Source organism: Aegilops tauschii, chromosome 2, assembly GCF_002575655.3.
Source record: "Aegilops tauschii subsp. strangulata cultivar AL8/78 chromosome 2, Aet v6.0, whole genome shotgun sequence".
In the NCBI taxonomy this organism is placed as follows: domain Eukaryota; kingdom Viridiplantae; phylum Streptophyta; class Magnoliopsida; order Poales; family Poaceae; genus Aegilops; species Aegilops tauschii.
In genome coordinates this window covers 174610604-174617670 of record NC_053036.3, presented here as the reverse complement: position 1 = coordinate 174617670, position 7067 = coordinate 174610604, and positions in this window count along the sequence as shown.

Below are 7067 nucleotides of genomic sequence, written 5' to 3'. Positions count from 1 at the left end.
TATGGTTGATCTGGTTCAGTTATCTTTTCTGAAAATAATTATTGCAATACTACCTTTGTTCTGGTTTATGGGTCATCTTTGTAATTTGTGTCAAATTTTAATCAACGATTTAACTAATAAAATGTTAATATATGTCAACATAAATTACTATATCATTGGATTCGTATTTAAACATAGTTTTTAATAATACAATTTTTTATGACATGCATGAACATAGTTAAATTTATGGTTAAAATTTAGCACATAAATCAATGAGGACAAATAAACCAGCAGGGAGGTAGTAATAGCTTAGCGGTACGCACACACGTACTAGTCGCGTACGTAGAGGGTGCTTGGATACGTTTTAGTCTCATGACTAAAAGTAGTGGGACTAAAACTTGCTAGCCTTACCCATGCTTGGATCCAAATACTAAAGAGACTAAAATCAAGTTAATGAGCATTTATTATCCTCCAAACCCTTCAATACAGAAGTCGCTTGTGTTAAAGGAGAGGAGTTAAATATGGAGAGAGATGACTAATCCACATTTTAGTAGGGGTACCTCTGACTAAAAATTTTTAGTCTCAAGACTAGTTTTAGCCCCTCTTTAGTCAGGGATGCTTGGAACTTTAGCCTTTTAAAGAGACTATTTTTAGTCAGACTAAAATAAGTCCCTTGAATCCAAGCATCCTCCTAATTTTTTCCGACTTGGAGCAACGCATTACTAGAAACAAGGCAATTAATGCACAAGATGTGCATGCATGAGCTAATTACAGAGAATAAATGGCGTGCGGAAGGGGTACTTCATGCACATTCGTGTGCATTTGAATGTATGCATGAGTCTTTCCTCCTCCTCAAGAAATGTCTTTTTTCTCCTTCCGTTAGCGTCGCCGTCAATCTGCCCCATCTCCGATGGCCTTTGGGCCGTCAAGGTGCGGAGGATCTCGGCCCCCCGTCAGGGGCGGGGGTTCTCGTTTTTGTTAAGATCGACGTCTTGGTTGGGGTTGCGTGGCGGTGGCGATATCTCTTGGTAGGAATAATGTCTCTCACGTCCTACCCCTGTCCTGATGGTTCAAATAGCGTCGTCCAAGGATATGGAAGTGTGTCTTCGTCGGATCTCGCGGTATTTTGTCGGTGTTTGGTCTTTCTGTGGATCTATTTGGATCCAAATTTTTTGTTCATGTGGTTACAGGTTTGATCTCCCGATCTACAACTCTCTTCATCGGTGATAATTGCTGCCCTGGTGTGCTGGTCTTTTGGGGCATTAGCACGACGCTTCCCGACTGTCTACTACAACGAGGTTTGCCCGACTTAGGTGAGGGAGGACCGATGACGGCGGCGCGCCTTCGGCTCGCTCCAGCGCTTATAATCGTTGCTTGGCGGTGGATCTGGTTGTAATATTTTTTACCTCTAATGTTACTGCCATGATTGATGAGTAGATTAGAAAATTTTCTGGCAAAAACATGTATGCATGAAATTAGGTTTTCTCGAACGAAAGCTGATCAATATACACACAGTTTGTGCCAAAAAGACAGCACATCCATCCCACGGGCACACTCGTGTATGTGCAGCCCGCACACACGTAGCAAACTTACCAATATGTGGTTGGATGGTTAGGTGGACAGTGGTATCCCCAACCCAACAGGGTTCAAGTCCTGATGCTCGCATTTATCATGAATTTATTTTAGGATTTCCGGCGATGCATGTTCAGTGGGAGAAGACGTTTCCGTCGACTACGAGGCGCCTAGTGACTCGTAAAATCTCAAGATGATATGTTGGTCCAGTCTTTCAGAGGTACTCATAGAGGTAGAGTGTGCGTGTGTACGTTTATAGAGGTGAGTGTATGCACGTATATATGAGCGCTTTACGTCTGTACTGTGTTAAAAAAAAGAACATAAAAAAACCAATTGAAAACAGAATATACTATTCACAAAAAACACAGAATATACACACATTTTTTCTTTTCCTTTTTGCGGGAACAATACATATTGTTTCTTTTGGCATGAATCATACACGTAGTTTTTGTTCTGGCAACATATATGCACTGCTAGCGTTATGATTCTTAAAATGAAAATACCTTTTCCCTTTTGGGTGGGTCAGCCGCTTATGTTAACAAACCATGCACACACTTTATATTATGTGTATGATATTATTATTTTTACATCCTCTATTTATGTGATGTAAAATTACGAATGTAAAAACATAAAGTAAAATATACATAAAAACATATTTTTTGTGGTTTTATCATTTATATCTTGGTTTTCTTATGCCAATTTTGTGCAGTGAATCAATATAAACGCTACTATTTGTATACCAGATGTAATTTTTAATACAATGACATAAGAGTACATCATATGTGAAATAACTTATTATGCATCATGTGTGATGAATAACATTATTATTTATATATTGTTCCACAATGTAGTGCATATTAGGGGTTTTAAGTCAGACATATCTATATTCTATAGAAAAAAAATCAACATCCACATTACAAAATTAGTATTAAAGTTTTTCTAGTGGGGAAAAAGTAGTATCAAAGGTATCATTAGATTCATCATGAAGTGAATTTCTACATTTTATTTATTTAGTATTTTAGATGCTGGTAGTTTATTCTGTAAACTTGGTCCAACATAGACATGTTTGACTTTTGAGAAAACTAATATGTGCTACACTGTGGAATGAAGGGAGTATATAACGAATCTCTTTTCAACAAGTGACTATTCATCATGATCGTTGATTCACCCATGATTTAAGTAGTAGTTGGCTTTGTTGAGCAATGATTTCTATGAATAGGTATATCAACCTACATGTATCATTGACATACACATACATAAAACCTTCTATATATGAGAACTTTAATAGCAATTTATCAATAAGACCATAGGGTGGCATATCTACGAAATAGTGTTGACGCTTTCTCTTGGTCATATAACTACACACATTTTTTCGCTACATGATTTCCCCAAAGTATTAGATCCCATTGGGTTAACACATAAATAGTTGTGTTTTATACAAGAAGGGCTCATGCATAAATCAAGTGGTTTATCCATTGGTTAACCAGCAGACCTTTTACCAACAAGAAAGAGGTGCCAACATCAAAAGCAAACTTTTAGCAAATTAGACGGCCCATTAAATCTTAATCACTTAAATGAGCAAAACACCAACACAAGGTCCAATGAAGCTCCACCACTTCATGGGTTATTTTTCTCTATATGTGGTCACGTCATATTATAGCACGTTACCGTACCACCCCCATAACTTAATTATGGTATGTGTTGGATGGTTAGGGGGAGGAGAGTAGTATTCTAGACCAATAGCTCGGACACGGGTTTGGTTGGTAAAGACGTGCCCAGTGCTGGATAATTATCACAACCATCTTTTCAGGCTTTTAAGGTCCAATATGAATAAGGGCTGAATATTTTTTTTAAAGAGTTCCTAAGTTAGCCAGAGGTGTCTTCGGGCCCACTGACTAGTCAACAATCCTAGGCAATGTCGTAGAACTACTTTTTGCATGTGATTAATTATGCCAGTTACCGAATGAATGCAGGATTTAGAACAACTGGTTGAATATTTCCCAATATCAAATTCATATGATCTTCTACACAAACATTAATGGCACATCTATGCCAAAGATAGATGTGGTTCTTAAGAGATTATTAATTGATGATTTTGCATAGGTATATCGTAACGAAAGAAACTGTCAGGCTGTCATTGACACCAACAGTTATGTTTGTGGATTGCCCCTTCCCCAAGATTTGACAGTGCTTCATGTGTGCAACAAACCTCACTACCCATGTTAATGAAACACCAAGCAATGCAATCCATAACAAGATAAATTTTTAATCTTCTGTAACAACACTATAAAATTTGAATGCTAGAAAATAATCAACACAAACATATTTCCAGGCTTTTAAGGCCCAAAACGAACAAGGGAAAAATATTTATTAAAAGAATCCCTAAGTTAATCTAAGGCATCTTCGGCCCACTGACTAGACAGTGATCCTAGGAAATACAATATAACTGATTCTCAAAAAAAGGAAATACCATAGAACTTTTTCCTTGCATGTGTTAATTACCCCAGTTACTGAATGAATGCAGAACAACTGACCAAATATTTCCTATATCAAAATGGATGGAAGGTTTAGAATAGCTGGAAAATATTATCTATATCAAATTCAAACAGTCTTCTACATGAACATTAAAGGCACACCTATATTAAATATATAGGTGGTTCTTAACAGATCGTTAATGATTTTGCATAGAGAATTAGTAATGGAAGAAACTGTCAAGCAGTCATTGACCCAAAAAAATTATTTGTAGGTTGCCCTTCCTGAAGACTCTCCATTGCTTCATGTGTGCTCACAAACTAAGATCATGCGGCACCAAGTAATTAAATCTGTAACAAGATAACATTTTAAACCTATAAAACAACATAAAATTTAAACACTACAAAATAAAACATCACAAACATATTTTTACAGGCTTTGAAGGCCCAATAAGAATAAGAGCCAAATATTCTAAAAATAATTCCCAAGTTAACCCGAGGCATCTTCGGCCCACCGACTTGTCAACTATACTCCTCAACATCGTAGAACTATTTTTCCTTGCATGCGATTAATTACTGCATCTACTGAGTGAATGCAAGGTTTAGAATAGATGACCAAATATTTCCCTATATCAAATTCGTATAATCATAAACATTAAAGGCACATCTATACCAAAGGTAGAGGTGGTTCTTAAGAAATTGCTAACGGTTTTGCATAGAGATACCGTAACGGAAGAAACCCACACTGTCAATGACCCAACAATTTTATTTGTAGGTTGCTCTTCAGGAAGGCTCTCCATTGCTTCATGTGTGCTCACAAACCAAATTCACGAGACACCAAATAATTAGGTCCAATACTAGAAAATAAACATCACAAACATATTTCCAGGCTTCGAAGGCCCAATAAGAATAAGGGCCAAATATTCTCAAAAGAATCCCCAAGTTAACCCGAGGCGCGAGGCATCTTCGGCCCACCAACTAGTCAACGATCATCATCAACATCATAGAGCTATTTTTCCTTGCATGCGACTAATTACTCCAGTTACTGATTGAATGCAAGGTTAGAACAGTTGGCCAAAATATTTCCCTACATCAAATTCTTATAATCACGAACATTAAAGGCACATATATACCAAAGATAAAGGTGATTCTTAGGAGTTTTCTAACGATTTTGCATAGAGATATCATAACGGAAGAAACTTTCAGGCTGTCATTGACCCAACAATTTTGTTTGTAGGTTGCCCTTCCTGACAACTCTCTATTTCTTCATATGTGCTCACAAACCAAGTTCATGAGACACTAAGTAAATAAATCTTAAACCTGTAAAACAACATAAAATTAATACTAGAAAATAAACATCACAAACATATTTTCTAGGCTTCGAAGGCCCAATAAGAATAAGGGCCAAATATTCTCAAAAGAATTCCCAAGTTAACCCGAGGCATCTTCGGCCCACTGACTAGTCATCGATCCCCATCAACATGGCAGAGCTATATTTCCTTGCATGCGATCAATAACTCCAACTATTGAATGAATGCAAGGTTTAGAATAGTTGGCGAAATATTTCCCTATAACAAATTCGTATAATCACGAACATTGAAGGCACATCTATGCCAAAGATATAGGTGGTTCTTAAGAGATTGCTAACGATTTTGCATAGAGATGTCGTAGCGGAAGAAACTTCCAGACTGTCATTACCCCCAACAGTTTCTAGGTTACCCCTTCATGAAGATTTGCCATTGCTTCCCTTGTTCAACATAATTTAACCTCACCGACCATGTTCATGATACACCAAGCAATTATATCCATAAAAAGATAAAATTTTGACCTAAAAAATAACATAAATTTAAAATACTAGAAAATAAACACCACAAACATCTTTCGAGACTTTCAAGGACCAATGTGAGTAAGGGCGGAATATTTCTAAATAAGATATTAGTTAACGACTCTCGGCAATATGATATAGCCATTTTCCCTTGGATGTGATTAACTATTCCAGTTACCAAGTCAATGCACTGCTAAGGACATCTGAGTAAACATTTACCAATAATCAAATTCGTATGGTCTTCTAGATAAACATCGACGTTACATCTCTACCGAAAATGGAGGTGGTAACCGAAGAAACTGCCCGGCTACCATTGATGCCCCCGGCAATTATGTCTGTAGATCGCACCTTCATGAAGATTCGACATGCGAAGCCATATTCATGCAACACCAAGTTACCAAATCCACAGTGAAGATAAAAATTTGAAACCTCTAATAAAACAACATAAAATCTAAAGAGAATCCACGAATCAAAAGGCTTCCCTAAAAACAATTGCGTGTGGGTTTCTCTTGGGTGCATGTTGATCACACATCTCGAGGACGTGCGCGCACTATTCGCCACTTGGTGCCGATTCCAACCACTCTGTTCGCGCGACAAGGACGGCACACAAGCGAGACGCAACCGCGCACGTAGAGTACATACAAATGTACAGCGGCAGCACAGCAGGTAGTACTCCCTCCGTAAACTAATATAAAAGCGTTTAGACTCCGGATCGATGCATGGGGCATGCGCGAAACAGCGTCGCGAATCTAAAAGCACGGGCGTGCCGTCCTCGTCGTCGTTGATCTGGTACACACGTACAGGCTGAGCCGCGCGCAGCCGCAGGCCAGGTGAAAAGTATAAAAATGAAAAGACCGTTTCTTTCCATGTAAGCTGCTGCCAGGTGGGTCGCACCAAGCACTACCGCCCTCTCCGCGCGGTGGGGGCCGCGTGCCGCTGTCTCGACCGGCGCGCCGCGACGAAGCCCGCCCGCCCGCCCGCCCGACGTGTCTCCGGCTGCCCTAGTGGTGGCAGGAAACGATTCTTTTTCCGTGCGTACGTGACGGGGGAAACCGATGGCTTGGCGCTCCGGTGGCGTGCGTGCATGGGCTTTGTTTGCAAGACGGGATGCGCTCGCCGGGCCACCGCCCCGCCCCGCATCGCACTCCTCCACTCGTTCACGTACCTCGCCGGGCCGGGGCACGAGGACAAGGCGAGCGGACCCCGCCGCGCACCGGCGT